This window comes from Poecile atricapillus, chromosome 8 (assembly GCF_030490865.1).
Source record: "Poecile atricapillus isolate bPoeAtr1 chromosome 8, bPoeAtr1.hap1, whole genome shotgun sequence".
Classification (NCBI taxonomy): Eukaryota; Metazoa; Chordata; class Aves; order Passeriformes; family Paridae; genus Poecile; species Poecile atricapillus.
This window is the reverse complement of record NC_081256.1, coordinates 22403081-22419866: the sequence shown is the minus strand read 5'-3', so window position 1 is coordinate 22419866 and position 16786 is coordinate 22403081.

The following is a 16786-nucleotide window of genomic DNA, read 5'->3' as shown; positions in this document are numbered from 1 at the left end:
CTGCAAACAGGCCAATTAGCCTCTACATGAAGCCACTGTCCAAAACCAGAGCTTTTAACCAGTTTTGTTAACAGTGTCCTCTTTTAAAAGATGTTTTTGTAGTGAGGACTACCCCAATCCCAGTGAGGCAATTCCCTGCAGCTGCTCTGGGCTCCCTTCCAGTGCTGGGAGAAGCCTTTTGCCATCCCGAGTCCTCAGCAGGCGTTGGGACAGCTCTGCAGGGCTCCTGCTGGGGCAGGAACAGGTCACAGCTTAAACAGCATGTTGTTTTTGTGAAAAAAAATGATAAACTGTGCTCAGCTGAGCAGCTTTGGCAGCCTGGGCTCAGACATCTGAACTCAGACAGGCAGAGCCAAAGGCTGAGCACCACTGAGTGATTTAGGGAGATGCAGGCAGAATCCCCTGGCCAACACCTGGATGCTGCATCCATCAGGAGGTTCAGGCAAGAGCTTGAGAGACAGGGAGTGAGCCTGGCAAGGGAATTCTCCAGGGAGAAAGATGGGATATTTGCTGTAAGGGGTTTTCAGGGCTTTTAGCCCGAGGAGGAGAAAAAAAGAGAGAAAAGAAGAAAAGGAAGCTAGAATACAGAAACTAACTGAAGGAGATGTCAGTCCTTCCCAGCACAGAGCTCAATGTCTTTTGGGAACGTCAGTGTGAAGAGATGAATCAGCCAGCCTGAGATGGTGACTGATGTGGTTAGCCTGTCAAATGGACAGCACTGCTCAGAGGGTCAGGGGAAAATCATGCCTGAGTCACTGCAATAGCAAAATCCTTTATGTGCCTGAATGGCTGTTAATTTAGTAGAGTTGCCTGTATATAGAGATGTTTCTGAGAAGTGACTCTGTCTATCTTTGCATGGTGTGCTCTGTAGTTCTTCCAGAGCAGGTGTGCAGCCAGAGCCACACCACCAGTAATGATCCCAGGAGCAGCACACTCCTACCCACAGCTTCATTTCCCCAAAGAAAGGAGAAGATATACAAAAAAAGGGAAGAGGATAATGGATGTGTAACTTCCTGAGGACCTCTGCAATTCAAGGGAACAATGAGGGCCTGAGAATAGCACAAAATGGGTGGGTTTTGGCACAGGGTTTTCAGGTTTCCTTTGTAAATCTTAAAGCTCTGTTTTGCAACCAGTAAAATCCAGAATTAATGGAAAGTTCTGCTTTTGAAATATGTACATTACTTTTGAGCTGCCCTGTGGGTTTTTTAAATGGTCTAGAGTTTTGCTGACCAGGTTGTTCCTGTTGAGCATCCTTGAGACATGATTTATGGGCCTCTGTTAACAGTTACAACCCTAATTGGGTTGATAATTTGTTTAATATTGGGATTTCAACAGCTAGCAACTATGGCGAGGGATGTGTTGCCTATTTCATTCAGCTGGTGTTAAATAAATCCATCTCTCCTCAAATCAGAGAGAATTAATCCATCTGCTTTAATAGTTGTGACATTTAAACTAATACCTTCTCTTAGCATTATGATTCAAGCAGTATTTATTCTATCATAAATGATTTAGTACCAGAAAAATAAAAGTAGGGAGAAAATATGTGGAAGTAGATATTATTACAGAAGAAAGGATGCAAGAAACTGTTAAATTCCTTGGTTTTGTACATGTAGAATTGTTTCTGAAATGGAAATATCAGCAGTAATGACAGCAGTGAAAAGCTCTCAAATCAGTATCAATATGATAGAAATTCTCTGTTATGTTATTTTATTTGCCTTCTCCATCTAGTTTTCTATGACTCCATATTTTTACTACTGTACCTGAGAGCAGAATGATGCTGATTTTCTGCAGCTGAGATTTATGTCTTACAAAGAGTGCATTCCAAAGTCTGAATCCCTGAAATGGCACACATAGAAAAGGGCCCATTCTGCCCTCACAAAACATTAATAATTTTAATTTTAACAAGTTGTTTCAGTCATGATGCAATGGGACATAGGAAATCCACAAACTGGTCAGGAGCTGCACTGAGATCATCTGGACACCAGTGAGATATCTTGAGGACAAACTGATCTTCCTTCTTAAGGGACAAAATCTTTTTGTTCTAATGACCAGGATAAGGAATATAATTATGTCCAAATTTTCCACCAGGAAATTAAAAGCTCAGTGCTTCAAGGCAAGACTTGGCCTTCAATATTACCATAGATATAGAAGAGGGAGGATTACCTGTTGGTGTTTATGAAGAGTTATAAGGGAAATGTTATCTCTTTTCTGGCATGAGAAAATATAAAATGAATTCTTAAAGCAGCAACAAGCTCCACAGACCTCTGGGACTATACAGACTCAGGCCCAGCAGACACCTACTTCTGCCAGTGCACCCAAGAGCCATCGACCTTACACGGATTTTCACCCAGATTTGATTAAAGAAGGGACTTTCCTGCAGCGAAGCATGGCACGGCATGAGCTGCTCAAATAGCTTCAAGAATTAATGAGAAATACATTTTCTCAGTGATATGATGGCCAGGCTGCCCAGAGAGGCTGCCTGTCAGCTCCTATCAGTCATTCCATTGGGAGGATTGCAAAACATCCCTGCTGCTGCCAGCTTGGGAACCTCATGCTCCATAGCAGGGCACGGGTCAAGTGTGAGCACACAGCACTGCTGACAGCCCTGGGCACCAGCTGGGACCACACAGGAGGGTTTGCCTACCAAGAGCTTTTCCCTCTTTAAACTTTCTTGCCTTGGATTTTCACCCCTGAAGGTGTGAGATGAGGCTGAGCTCTACAGGAGCTGACAGCGCTCAGCTCGCAGGGCTGGGTTGTTGTTTGCTTTTCGGGGTGAGGTGTGTTCTGCCCCACGCTTGCAGCAGCCCAGGATTTTGGGGTGGAAGCACCTGGTGTCCACAGCAGTGACCAGAGCCCAAAAACAAAGTCTGAAGGTAGCCAGACCTCCACGTGCTGCTGGAAGCTTTCTCTGTGGCGCTGAGCTTAGCTGACAGAAATATTCTCACACAAATTGCATTTTCAGTGTGCTAAGAGCAGCTCTGTGGTGGCTGCAGTCCTGCCCAGAGCACTGGGGTTGAACAGGAATTAAAACTAAAAGCCCAGTTTACTCCAGTGCAAATTAAAGGCCTGAATTTGAGTTGTAGCAAATACTTAATACTTCATACACTCTGGAATTAAGGTTTTTAGTACAGATGGCTTTGGAAACATGCAGATATGAACATACAACCTTTGAAATGCTTTCCTGGGGTTCTGTTGGTTTCTGCAGCATATGCATGGCTGGTGCAGTGGCATTTAGGGTAAGACTTTGGCTAGGTGGGATTGACTTTGGATCTAAGTGCACAGTGGATGCTAGAGCTCAGCTTTCAGCATAAAATAGGCCACGTGGTTTTCACAATGGAATAATGAAAACAATTAGATTGGTAACGTGCTGAGGAGTTAAGACTGAGATATTTATAAATGAGGTAATAATTTATACTAAGATGGGAGCGCTGCCAGATGTTGGTGAAGCCAGGCTGTGACTTCCAAGGTTTCAACCCTCTTTGACAACACTGGGCTTCTCTGACATTGTCAGAATGTCTGGGTGTGGTATATTTTCACCCACAGAATGAAACACTCAGCTTATATTGCGGTTTTTAGGTAGTGGAATAGTTTGTCAAGGTGTGAGTAAAATTGGACAGTCTAGAGAGGGATTCTTTCTGTGAGATGAAATATCACAAACCTCCTCTTTGTTTTGTTGTTACCAGCTGAAAAATTGCATTGCAGACAAGAAATGCTGGGGAGCTTACATGACTATAGTAATAAGTAAGTTTAAACCTTGTCTTGCTGCTACCACTCTGAGGAGATTCACTATAATACATTTAATTTTCCCATTATTATTTATTGTGATCAACTCTATTTAATTCATCTATTTTTAATCTAGCAGCCAATACACAAATCATCCAGTGCATATCTCTAGCAGGTTATGAAAAGAAACCCATTCATTTGATGATATGTCAACTTGGAATGTATATTTTCAATCCACAGAATAAAATATTTGAACAGAGAAAAAGGCCCAACTTACTGAATAATATTATCCCTTGCAAATTACTTTTCCACCAGTCATCGGCATTATGCCTTTGTCTCAGAGTAGAATGGAAGTTAAATAATAATCAGTTATATCAGTGATATTAAATATCACTGTACAGAAGATCCAGAAATAGATGATTTACTTTAAAGGGGACAATCAAAGAAAGCTAATCAAAAAGCTAATCAAAAAGAATATTTAAAGTTGCCTTGATCACGATCCATAGGTACATATACAGGGAGAAGGTAAGATGTGCTAATGGACCTTTAAGCTTTCAGATATTAATGCATAATATAAATTGATGGAAGTTTGGACTGAATGAACAAGGGGCAAAACAAGGGAAAAAAGCCTCCAACAAATAATCTATTAGATGGTCAATGGTAAATACTCTGCTCCTAAAGTGTTTAAATGGGCATTGGGTAACTTTCTCAAAACCAGTCTCTGCTTTCCTCTTGTGGCAGCCATGCAGGAAGGCAGGGGTGCAGTTCCGTGGTGTTTTTATGCAGAAAGTCATGTAATTCATTAGTATGAGTCCATGTGGCCTTAAAAATTTAGTAGAACAAACCTTGCAGTGTGCCTAAGAGGGGCTACACAGTCACATGGAACAGGTTTGTGCCAAGGAAGAAGAAATATGTAAAAGTTGATAATGAAGGGAGCAATTTGAGCACTTTAAGAATGGTTTAAGGAAAGAGGGCTCCTGGCAGTTGATGTCAGGGATAGGAAAAGTTCAAAGCAAAGTATAAACCCCGTATCAGGAGAAGAAAACCAGAGGAGATACAAGATAAAGACTGCTCTGAGCATGAGGAATAGATCAGGAGAGAAAACACGGTGATTTAGAAATAGGATAAATATTAAAGTGCTTTGCAGATGAGAATTAAGGGACTGAATTTTTTGCAGTAAAGATGTCAACTGAAGGATTCAAATGGTCTGTTCATTATTTTGAAGCCATGACAGAAGTAGAAGACTTTTCCAGCAGTTTCTTCATGATATGAAGAAACAAAAGTAGTCAATGCCATGCCAGAAGGTTTTATACCTGACCCACTGATCAAAGCAAAGAGTGACATATTTAATCTACAAATCTTTCCTCATGGAAGGATAAAAAAATGCATCCTATCCCTCATCTATTCCCTTTTCCTTGGAAAATGTTGCTCATGGTTGTGAGCCAGTGCTGGGGCAGAGGAGTAGTTAGCACGAAGTGCGTGCATCAATAGCTGTTGCTTTGGTTACAAAGGCACATGAGCATGTATAGTTGTGACAAGTTATTTTCAGCTTTTACACCATGAAATAGAGAGAATATTAATAAAAAAAGATTATACTACCTCTGCTCAGTCTCTCTGTGGTGGAAAGTCCCAGTGCAGTGTCACATGCTGCATCATCCTGATAATTGTTGCTGTGTGCTCTGATGACATTGAAGTCAGCCCCGCTGCTGAGCGCACAGAACTCAGCGGCTCTGGGAGGGGAAAGGTGTTACTGGAGCTGGGGATGTATCTTCAGGAGCTGTTTCTTGAGTGCAAGCTCTTGAGTGGGAGCAGCACTGGGCACCCAGCTGCCTCTCCTGCGTGTGTCAGCATCTCGGTGCTGCTGAATCCCTCGCGTAGCCCACGCTCAGGCACACGCACAAAAGGCACAAAAGCTCAGAGCAATCTCTGTCTGCTGGGGAAAAATGAGTGCAGCAGGGGTTCAAACAAGTGGTTTGATCTCTACTGACATTTCAAAGCTTCTGCAGTAGAGATGGCAGCGACTTGGGAGAAAGGCTAGGAGTGGGAGTGGGGCACAAGCACCAAGGTGGGACCTCTTGGTACACAGGGGTCCAGCCAGGCCCACTCAGGAGCTTTCTGTCAGCAAGAGAAATGAGCTGTGAGCTCTGGAGCAAAGTACTGACCAGCCAGAGTCCTACCACTGCCAACATCCTTTGGCCCTTGCTGTTTAGCAGCTGATGGTAATGGCTGGAAGCAGCTCAGTTCCCCCTTCACTTCTGGTTCATTCCCACCTTAGCCCAACCACAGCTTCTGGTTTAGACTCTGCATGGAGGCACTGAGATGAATCTTGTCCTTCACACCACTTTTCCAGCCCTGTTGCATAGCAGGATGGCCTGAACCCCTGGGGGAGAGGACAGCTATGACAGCTCCTTCTTTAAAGGGTTATTCTTTGAAGCTTCATGTCCATGACATCAAGAAGGGAAGTCAATGGATACCAGTGTAAAGAGACAAAAAAAGACAATCCATTTGAAGAAATGACCCCTTCATAAAATGTGTTTGTGAACTCAAGATTTTTAAAGAGTCTGACCCAGTGGGGAAAAAAAATCAAACTGTTCTGTACAGAAGAAATTCTCTGCTGGAAAGCACATACGAAAGTTCACAGGCACTGCAAACACTAGCCCAGTGGGTAATTCTCTGAATTAGATGCACTTTGCACTCACAGCAGTACTGAAATTCAACAGCTCCTGGGACTCAGATTTATTCCATTTTTACCAATAAGAATGCAACTAATAATAGTTTAAAAAAGGAAGAATTTGCTAGGTGAGGGAAAATTTAAAAGAAACACATTCTGATCTTTATTACTCTGGCTTATGTCAGACATATTTTGCACCACTTCACAAGAAGTACAAATGTGACAGGTGTTCTCACAGAATAAGCTCAAATAAATGGGATCAGAGTCAAGCCCTGCAATTTTGTTGCATGGGACATACACTGTTCCTAGAATCCTTAAATTCTTTGTGTGGAAAAAATAGAGCCTGAGGATCATCTGAGATGAGGAGGACCAGGTCTATTTTGAGATGCAAAAGGGTTTTCCACCACCTGAGGCCCAAATGCTGCACTCCCTCTGGGGATGAAGGCTGGGTCTTCACTGGCAGTGGAAAACTCCTGCAGAAATGAGCCTTTCCAAATAAAGGATCCATTTGTCATAAAATTTGCTCCTCAGAAAGGAGTAAAAATTCAAGTAGAAGGAAGTACCCTTCAACTTGAATTTGTGCTGATGGGGCTGAACAGCCATCTTAAAAGAGGATCACTCAAGACACGAGCCTCATTAAAGTCAATGATCTACTCCTCACATCAGTCCTCTTGGTAGAGTGGGGTCTTGCCTACTCATCCTTCACAGAGCACTGCAGGTTCCTCTGAGACCATTTGTTACAGCCATTTTTTTGCTCCCCTTCCAGTTGAGGAGTTTGGAAAGGCGTCAGAGGATTAGTACCATGCAAATTGTGAGAGGAAAGTGTCACTAAGGTAAGAAGACTTCACAAAAAATAGCTCAGGGGGCTATACAGTATCTGGAATTAAATTTTATGGCACTCCATAAAATTGAAGTATGAGTCAAGGGTTAACAACCTTGAATTTTGCCCTTAAAATTAGTCCAAGAAAATCTACTTCGTTATAAATACGGTGGTGCTGTATCGCGTCCTGTTGATTGATATGCCCAAGAGCTACCTTTGTCGGCAGTCTTTTAAGCAGCCATCCTTCATTTCGATCTTAATAGTGAGATAAGCACCTCCTTCCTCATTGGGCTATCAATTTTTAGCTGCCAATACAGATGGATGGGGTCGCTCGTTGCACACACGGTGCCTCCCGTCATGATGAATGTATGGTCAGCAATCGTGGCCCTCCTCGTGACAAAAGCAGAATAAATGAGTGTACAGGGAGGGAAGGATGCATACAGCAATATTTAATGCAGGTGATATTAGAAGAGCGCAACATGAGTTTTTTACCAAAAGATTACACATAACTCTCTTTGTCCAGCCCTAAGACAAGCGTTGGTAAATTTTTTAAACTATCTGCCAAAAAGTGACATTTTATTTTAATAACTTTTCGGTATTTTGCTCTAAGCAAATATTTAATGGATACTATACAATATTTTAGCCTGGATTTCCTTTTTTTCCTTTAAGGTATTTGGGGATGAAATATATTAAATACATTCCTTCTAGGACAGCATCAACATGTACAATACCCTGTATCTAGGCAGCATTGGAATATCACTTGTCTATGGCAGACTCAGACATAGTTCATCTTTGATTAAACTATAGCTTAAAACCCACCCCAAACTAAAAGTAATCAGGTGTATTGTCACCTAATTGAGTACACTTTAGTACTCCCACTGTCTGTGACAATCACTGCATTGCTCTTTCTAGGTTGAGGGATATTAAAAAAGTATTGTGCAAAGGATATTAATGCAGAGTCTTAACAGACTTTAGAAAATCAGTTTGCTTTTATGGCTGCCTCTCTATGCTGCTCTCTGTTTCCTTTCCTCTAGAGATTCCAAATCCAATTAAATGTGACTAGATGTAATTCCAAATTGTCGCTTTAGTCAATTAAACATATAATAATCTTGTGTACCTAATTACTAGCTCCAAAAGTTTATTTGTTGATGTAGTGCTATCAATGTGTACTTCTGCATGTTCCCCTTATCATTGCCTATATATTAATTGTGGTTTGACATTACTGTAAATTGAATTTGAAATTTCCCCCTAGTTAAAAGTCTCTCGCAAACAGTAATCCCAATCCGGTTGTAATACCCTTTCAGAATGTACTTTCCAAGGCTGTATTATGTTCTTAATGAGATATAACCAAAAATACACGGATTTAACAATAAACATTTCAAAACAGGCCCAATATCAGGGGGTAACATATTGTTGCAAACAGGAACTAAATCTTCCCTTAGATGTTCTCATACAGCTCCCATTAATTTCACTGTGAGAAAAGCGATTCAGTAGAATCCATGGATTTTTGCATAAGGACTGGATTTAGCCATAAGCTTTATCCAATGCTCATTCAAATCATTGGCAAGAATCCTCTTGACTGCGCTAGAACAAAGAGCAGTTTCTAATTGTACATCGTTAGCCCAGCCGGCACAGGATGAACAAAGGATAAAATCCTCATTGCCTTGAAAATAACTGGCAAACTGCACATGGGCTCTGAGTGGAGCCATGGTTTAATCTCAGGAATGACATATGGACCCTGTGGATGAAGCAGAGGAGGTGAGCAAAGCACCCAGCTTTGCCTGCTTGAGCTGGTGATGGTTTTGAGGAAAGACCTTCAGCATGTCCTGAGCTGCAAACAAGAAATAGCCCTGTAGCACATTATGAGGGAAGACTCAATGGATGTGTCCTGTTATTCCATGCCTTTGATCCACTGAAAAGCTTCCAGCTCCCATGGCAGTGGTGGTGGCTGGTCCACAGCTGTGTACATGAGTGGTGGTTGCTCCTGCAGCCACCCTGACAGAAATAAGGGACTTCCAATCCAAATAGAAGCAGTCTGAAGCACTGAAACCTCGCTTTTTTTTTGCAGCCAGAGGCCATTTGCAAGGGGCCATTTACAATCTGGGATCCCATAGCTACATTGCCCCCTTGACTGCTGTCTTTCCAAAGGTTAAAACCGTCAGGTCCTTAACCCCGAGCCAAGGCTTGCTTCTCCCAGCCTGGCCCTGCTTCCAGAGGTGCACAGAGCTCTGGACAAACCTGGCATCAATCCTTGGACAAGCTGCTTCAAATTTTGCTGTTTCTCAGCATCAGCTGTTAAATGCAGACACTCATATTTGACTGATTTACTGATTTGGTGTGTGAGTCCCTCTGGCTCAGTCGTTTGCTAATCCTTCACAGCCTGCACAGCACAATGTCACTCTGATTGTGGCAGAAGTCTCCAGGCATTGCTGCACTCCAGACAAACGCCTTTTCTCTTTATTCTTCCTTCTTAATTTGTCCTTATTTGAATAATCAGAAGCAGACTTACATTTCTGACGTTCGTGTTTAGTTTTTCAACATCCGCTGTTATCCCTGACAGGTTCCCCCTGTACCGCCCTGCATCACATCAGGGATGGGGAGGCACACACAAAACCCCTCTGAGCCTTCTGAAGCCTCCATCCCAGCTCTGCTTCTCAGCTCCTCGGTCACAGGGAACACACACAGGTCAGGAACAGTGCTTGCTACTGTGACCTCAGGGCTTATGAAGGAAAATTCCACTAAGAAAATTCCACTAAGAAAATTCCACTTTCAAAAGAAACACAAGGATTAAGGCTCTGTGTGTATGTGTGTGTCCAATCCCAAATGCACCCAAATCAGAGACCTTTTGCTGAAGGTCTCCAAGGCTCAGTGCACAGACCCAAAGTGACTTGTGAGACAGGGAAGTATGAATTTCCAGAGGCAGGGACACAGGTGAAATTACACAGGTGGAATTTCAGGTCTGAATATTCAGGTAATTCACAGGTCTGAGTATGACTACAGGGCTGGGCGCTGAAAAATACTTAGGGACCTAAACACTCAGAACCCAAAGGAGCAATTGAGATGTTTAGGAAAGTTAAAAGCCTGTGTCCCACAGAATTACATAAAGGCTTAAAGCACTGAGCTGGGCTCCTGATTCCCAGTGAACATCTCTCCATATGACCCATGGAAATCCAGGCAATGAAGATTTCCACTGCAAGACTGATGAGCCTGTGAGAAAATCTGAAATCAGATTCAAGTAAAATATTTACTTAAGGAAATACCGTTTATGAAATTATTATTTAAGATCCTCAGACAGTGACCCAACTCATTCTGAAAGAGGAAATCTCCCAATAGTTGGACTGATATTCCCAAACCGGAATGAGGGATCACTCTCTGCCCTGTCACAAGTCAGTATCATATATTAAAAGTGATGTGTAATGTTATGCAATGAGATCAGCTGCTTTGTCATGTGAGGATTTTGGACAAGTAATGTTGATCATCAACAGACCTCACTCTTTGTACCTTGAGAGTGACTAAATAAAAGAGTTCAACTGAGCACAAGGAACATGAGGTACAAAAGAATGGGGAAATAGCTCCTATTTATACCACGTAATGCATCTTTCTGCATTAAATGCCATCTTTTTTGTTTTTACAACTTTTAGAGATAGAGGAATTAATATCTAAAGAACAAAGATATGTGCTTTCTTCCTACTTCTGACACAAGCACTTTATTGATATTCAGAAATATTTGTCTCGTATTTACAGAACCATCCACCAGTAAATCTGAAGTATGGAAAATGTGACTGAATATGAACAGAAGCAGTTTTGACAACACACCCTTAGGAACACCTTAGGGGATGTCAGAAAAAAAAAAAAGAAAGGGAAACTTGCTTCTTTCAAGATATGAGGTTTTATATTCTGTGGTTTTTTCCCCCATATTTGCCAGTTCAGGCAATATGAACTTCCACTCCATAACCAAACCCTTGTAGGTGATGTGGCAAGCCTGGATCCCAAGGTGTTGTGCAATCTCTGCTCCATCTGGCCGCTTGGTGGTGCAGAATAATAAGATATATTTCTCTAGGTGCCGGTGAGGAGCAGAGCAGGGATCCTGAACCGTGTCCCTCAGCCCATCTCCAGACAGGCACAGGACTTGGAACAGCACAGTCAAAGGCAGCTTTTGGTGCGTGAAGGCTGCTGACACCAACAGCCTGTGCCCAGCCAAATCCACGCAGGTCTGTGACAGGAAAATGGATGGTGAGGGTGTAGAAATAGGCAGAATTTTCTGGAATGCACCAAAGCGTTCCACTTCCAAAGAAGACAAGAAATTATTGTTGCTGCAAAATGTTTGTGTGTTCATTTACCATGGTAAATACTGGGAAATTCATGAGGGCAGGACTCAAGGTCAGCTCCTTAATCCTTGGCTGCTCCCCTTGAGCTGCAGAGAAAGGAGAGAAGCCCAGAAGGGGAGAGGAGGATTTCTCTGCAGATGGCAGAGCCTCAGGAATAATCACAGCCCATGCACATTAGAGTAACTTTCACTCTCCTGTGCTATTCAGCCCCAACTGCTGCTAAGATCAAGAGGCTGATAAATGGCTGAAAATGACCTGGGCTTCTGCTTCAAGTGGGCTCACCTGGATCTGCAGTAAGCGGTACTAACAGAGGGCCACAGCCACTGCACTCTGGTGTTAGTCCAGTGCAGACCTCCTGGTTGGAAAGGGTGAGTAGAGCTCTGTTTTTTTCAGTTTAACAGGAACTTTAATATTCCTATTCAGATCAGCTCTGATGTAGACACCTGAGCATTTAGAGATCTCTAATACAATAGCACTGAGCCTGAGATACAAGATGCAAAATAAGCTGTAGCTCTCTTCCAGATGACCTTTCTTATTTTCTTCTGAGATTAGAGAAGGAAAGTGATGTTTATAAATGAAATAAGCAGAAGGTAGTAATTTTAATGCAATTATGCTATTTGAAAGTGTACAAAATAATAACACTTAATTTTTAAATACCTTCATATATTCTAATTACATGTAACCTCATTACTTTGATGGCATGGAGACATTTGGAAACCATTACATGAGGAGAGATAAACAGCATTTTAGAATACTGAGCAAGTATGAAATTGCTGTCTGGTTTGACTTATGTATAGACTAGCCCCAAAATGGGGCAAAATGTTGTTATATGCGTGCAATATTTTGATGTTGCTAACTTCTGCAGAGGACTGACAAGAAGTTCCTTTTGAACATTCCACTAGTGAGCCTTAAATGCATTGGGAAACTGCTATAAAACACTTCTGTCCTGCCAAACCCTCCCAGGCTGGTGATGGGGTACACTTGCTGTCTTGGCTGAAGTTTCTGGCTTGTTAGCCCATTGTTAGAAAGAAGAAGTAAATTTCATATGAGGAAAACAGCCTCAAAAATGATTTAGAATTTATTGTATTTATAATTATCTGTCCCCTGGATGCACGCAAGCAACAACTTTCTGCATGGTATCGAGGAGATTGCTCTGCAATGATAAAAAACATTTCTCATTTAATGGCAAGTGCCACTTAAGGACACAGAAGCTGCTTTCCAAACGTGAGCTGAGAGAGGCACAGGGAAATCAGGAGCCTTTTAAAACGACAGGGGGTGATCAGGAAAACAGCTCCCTAAGCCCAGTGAGACTGGGCTCTCCATGACCTGGTAGGAAACAAGCACTAAGGATGGACAGATGCCAGGAGGCGTGGGAGGAACCTGTGCCAGTGCTGGCTTCACACTGGAGCCTTTTGGGGAAGGGGTGGGATGGCTGGGATGAGCTGCTGGTAACAGAGATGCAGTGAAACAGCCAAAGGGACATGGTCCATGCTTGTTCTGGACTTGCTCTGCTCCCTGAGTTAGGGACAGGTCTTGTACTCCCAAAATTTGGATTTACTTCTGGCAGGGGCTGTGGAAACACTGGAATTGAAGGCTTCCTCTTGCCTCTGATGGGATCCTGTCTGATCCAGCTGCTGTTTGACAGTTTCAGGTGATAAAGAAGAATGTGTGTGGCACAGAGATAGTGTTTGGTAAATTTTAGACATGGACTAACATTGTATGTTGCTGTCATAAAAAATAATAGGCCATGCAGGCTTTCCTTTGGGCTTTGACTGATCCACTGGCCAGAACTGCTTTCCTAGGCCCAGTTTCTGAAGTGCTGCACTTCTGAGGATGGAAGTCACAAACCATCAGAAGCTGTTGGGGAAAACCTGACCCAATTTAATTCATTTTTGCATTTCCTTCCTAGTCCTGGGCCATGTGTCCACTTGGCACTGGGTTTTGGGGTCAGTGCCCTGCGGCCCCTGGGTGGTCAGTGGGCTTTGAGCCAGCAGCTCCTGAAATAATGGTGTAAAATGGAGCCTCCCCAGGTGTGGGAGCACTCCCTGTCCATCCCTGTCCTTGTTGGTGAGCCCTGAAAGATTCTCTGTCATCACAGGTGGGTGCTGGGGGTCCTGTTGCTACGACAACAGATTTGTTTAGTTTTTTTACTAGAACTGGAGGGTTTTTTTTATTTTTTTCAGTTTAGAAAAACTGAAACAATTAGGATAAAGACAGAAGATAAACTTTCCTGTTTTCCCAAGAGGAAGCCTAGGCAGGATGCACAGGCAGGTAGCTCGGTGGCAGGTGTGGGCAGGAGGCAGGCAGCTGCTCTCCCCAACCCCAAGGATTTACACATCTTTCCTTAGCACAACTGTGGGCCTCATAAAACAAACCCAGGCATAAAACTAACCCAAATAACTCACCTTGCTTTCTCACACTACCTTTTCAAGCCTGGCTAAAAGGGGACACAGACCTGAACTCCTACAGAGGGCTGAGGTTTACTGCTTGCAGAGCTAGTTTGCTTTTCAGCTGATGGGATTTTATAGATTATATGATTTTTAAATTTTTTTTTGTTTTAACCATAATGTCAAAAAGCTGAGTCAGCCATCCCACAGCTATTAAGATCCTAAAACTTCTTCCTCCTTATGAATTGCTTACCCCTACTCTATGCAGTCAGATGAAGATGAGTTGTTTGTTCTGGCAGAGGGACAGACAGTCTGTTTTTCCCTACATGTATACAACTAATTTCAAGTCACTGGTGTTCCAACTGGTGATAAAAGAGCTATCTTAAGCTTTTCACAGAACACAGTGACACTGTTAAATCAGCATAGCATTTTGATTAGCAGAAAGATGAGAGCTATACAGCTTAATGAGAAAAAGGGGCAAAACACCTTTTGTACTTGGAGGTTTAAACTTCTAGTTTTAAAGGAAATAGGTGTTTTTTCTGTGAATTGCACATTTTCACCCTACTGCTGATCCAGGGCTATCCAGTGTCAGCAATAGCCTGAACTGTTTGAGTAAGGAAGAAAATTTGCTCTCATGCCTTATTGCTCATCTGGTTAGACCTTTTCCTGTGGATGTGTAACAGGCAGCTGTGAGAGCACAGCCCCTGGGCTTGGGGACTCGAAGGACACAGGCTCTGCTAACTCTTCCTCCAGGAGCCTTGAGGCTCACCTTTTGGTGCCTGTTCCTTGGCTGGGACTCTCATCCTTGAAAGCAGGGTTGGGTGGTGTCTCTTCTGTCCTTATAGACAGCAAGAACCCCTGAGATTGTTCTGTGGCACATCCCCTGGCACAGACATGTCCCTCATCTTTCCACAGGACAGCTGGCACAGAATCATTGAGAGATCATTGAGATGCAGCTCAGAACCAGATTCACTGATCACCACCTTGTCCTGCAGACCATGGCACCGAGTGCCACATCCAGACACCCCTTGAACACCTCCAGGAACGGTGTCCTTACCTTGCCAGGAAGGTCAGGTTCTCCTTGGCATTCTCCAAGACCATCATCTTGGGTTTAGGACAGAAGGGAGCCCAGGAGCCTCTGCTGAACCTTCCATTCTGGTTATTGAGGGATTTTTTTGATCAGCTGTGAGAATGTGTCCTTTGGCAGGACACTTCCAGCTGCTGCTGTTGGAGGCTGATCCTACAGCTAAATGCCTAAAATTTCCTGGTAACTTCCAGACTAAATTTATACACAACACATTTATGCCCACTTGTTCAAGGACCAAGATTTTCTTTCCACTGAAATGGGTTTTCTCCCTGCTGAGGTTTAAATCTTCACTGTGTTTGTCCAGAGCAGTTTTCCAACATGAGAGATACCAAAAGAGGGGGAATATATTTACTAAGTGACACCTTAGGGAAAGTGGTTGCAATGCTTTGGAGTTGTTTGCAGATGCTGTGACCCCACAGTGGTGTTTCTGGGACTGCTTTGCAGTGCCAAATGGCCTTAGGCTGCACTCTGCATGGTGGCAACCCATCCCTGTGCTATCCCAGAGGGATCCCTGTGCAGCTGACAAAATTCAGAATACATGCAGGTATCAGTCTTTACATTAATTCAGACCTCCTTGCATTTAGGCTCCTTCCTATGCTTATTCTCCTGGTACTGGGCTGTGTGAGTGAAAACTGCACTCAGAGGACTTTGAGAGATGCTTAAATTACAGCTGACCCCTCTCTAACCTCTGACTTTCTCTGAACCAGAGAATTCTGTCTGGCATGTCTTCAGAGACAAAATCTCAGGGGATCTCAGCTTGATGGGTAGGCTGAGTCAAATGTGATTATCCGTGGTGTTTGTGCCAGGCTGAGCTGCTCCCAGGCAGCCAGTGCTGCTCGCACACCCTTGCGCTGCTCTGGGGCTGCTCCGTGCACTGTGCAGCAACTCAGCATCCAAACTGAGGGGTCAGGAGGCAGGGGGTGCCCAACAGCAGAAAAGGGAACAGAATGACCACTTTCTCATTAAAAAAAAAAGGCAAACAGGAATAATTGACGGCTTATGCTCACAAAGCCCGTGTTTGTGTTTGCAGGAAGCGTTCCTGAGTGTCCCCAGGCATGGGCTGTGTGTGATGAGCAGAGCGCTCTCTGCACTGTGAGCGGGGTTTGACTGAGCCCAGTGACTCCAGAGAGATGACAGAAGTGGTGCTAAGCTTAGTTTAACACAATCTGCAGAAGCAGCTCTGCACAGTTGCTATAACACTATGTTAAACTAGGCTAAACTCTGAGTACTGCTACAGTCACTGCTTTTGGAACCACGCTGGAGTCAGTCTGTCGGAATGTTCCTCTCCTTTACAAAATACATGATCTCGTTGAAAATCATCTGAAAGCTACTCAGTGTGGGGAAAAAAGGCTGACAGTGTTCCCTCCTGCCTGCTGATGTAGTAAATTTACTGACTCCTTATCTGCAGTGACACCAACCACAAATTTATATTCATTTTTGAAATCACATTTATGAACAGCTTCTCTGTTCATATGATCTTCTCAAATATGCCCATGTATTTGTATTACTTCTCAAGAAAGCTCACTTTTTGAAAGCATATTTTGAAAAAAACCAAAACATACATTATTGTTACTATTTTAAAAAGTGTTCAACCTGACTTAAACCCTCCTTTCCTTCCCAGGACCCCAAACAAATCCCCTTTTTCACTTCATCTGTTGGGATACTGGTGAATTTGGGGTTTTGAAAGTATTCTGGGCAGCATTCCCCACCTGTCACAAAGCAACATATGGTCCTAACAGAGCTCTAAAACATCTGGCTGAGCAGTAGTGA